Genomic DNA, 1,740 nt, shown 5'->3' on the forward strand with positions numbered 1-1,740 from the left:
CTCGTATCTCTACTAGTTCAGAAAATACCGAATTTTGATCTTCCATTGTGATCTTTCGTTCAAAACACATTCGAAAGCCATTCTCAAAAAACTGTAAAGAAAATTTTATTCTAAACTTTCTAGTGGTACCGACTTTTGATAGTGTAATTTTTATTTTGAGACACTGTGCTATGTGGTGACTATAAATTGAAGCAAAAAATGTAGTCCCACTTTTTTTGCACAACATCTATTTTTTCGTTACAATTTATTTAAGTTGAAAATCGACAGATTTTGGAAATTGTGTAACTTAGCACTTTTGGTAGATCAAAATGTAGAAATTTTCTTTCTGTCCTATACGAGGGTCACTATTTATATATTAGGTCAAATAATGAAAAAATACTAATTTGTCATTGTAAATTGTTTATTGTTTCTCGAAGTATTCTCCTTTGTGATTAATGCATTTTTGCATGCATTTTTTTCAATCTCATTCGGACACCACCAAAACATGGCTTTAAAATGTCGGCTATTGCTTCTTCCGCCAACAAAACTCGTTGTCCACGTAATGTATTCTTGACGTTTGGAAACAAGAAGTAGTCATTGGGTGCTAAATCAGGCACTAGACTGTACGGTGGATGATCCATCAATTCGATTTTTTGATTGTTCAAAAAGTCGGTCGTTAGACGAGATGTGTTAGCACTTACATTGTCTTGATGGAGAATGATCTGATGTCGCTTGTTTGTTTTCCGTATTTCACTGAAGACTTACGCTAAATAAATGGTTGTATACCATTCGGAACTGACATTCGTATTCTTATCATGAGCAGTATTACTAACCAGTGGAATAATAATAAATAAAAAAGATACAAGTTTGATAACCGCCAAGAGACTCACACTTGGATAAATGGTTTATTTAAAGAGAATTTTTTTTAACAAAAATTTAGATAGTATATAAGAAGTAAAGTATGTAATCTACCATATTAAAAAAGATATTCAACGTCTATAACGTTTTCTAGTGGCATCAAGAACTGACAGCTCTTAAAATATAAAAGGATATTAAAAAGTTACAAAAAAACAAAATAAAAGATTACTTTTTTGTCTAGAAAAATTAAAAATTAATCTTGATGTTGATGTTGATAGTAACAACTTTTAGCTTCGTTTGTAGTGCGATGGGTGTTTCGCACATAAATAGCAAACTGTCAAGTTAACATCAAATTTTGCACTTCTTACTTTTCACTTAACCAAAAACAACAAAAAAAAAATGTTATCCAAAAAAAGAAAAAGAAAGAAGTTTAAAATAATATGACAAAGACTTTTAAAATATTTTTAATTAAATTTTCATATTCTATCGAGCATTTGTCAGAGCACTCCAAAAGAAGTCCTTTGTGCGAGGACAAAGTTAAGAAGAATGTTTCAAAATTCCTTGAGTACGCTTAAGTCTTGCTGTTCAAACAAGTGTCAAATTGATGTAAAGTAATGTAAATGTCACTTTATTTCTACTTAATATATCCTTGGATTTTTCTACTGCATTGTGCTTGTACACTTTTTGTTTTTATCTGCATCTTTTATTGTATTTTAATAATTATATGACAATGTGACAAAAAGCTCTTGCGGTGCCATGGAAATAGGGGACGCACAGAGTGTACATAAGCGCACCAGGTTGCCACATATGCCAACTTAGCAGAACTAAACTGCACCGAAGTGCTAAGTAAATGACAGCAAATGTCAGATTTCATATGCTACCGAGTTACATGCCAGAGGAGTA

Source organism: Teleopsis dalmanni, chromosome 2, assembly GCF_002237135.1.
Source record: "Teleopsis dalmanni isolate 2A chromosome 2, ASM223713v2, whole genome shotgun sequence".
Lineage (NCBI taxonomy): Eukaryota > Metazoa > Arthropoda > Insecta > Diptera > Diopsidae > Teleopsis > Teleopsis dalmanni.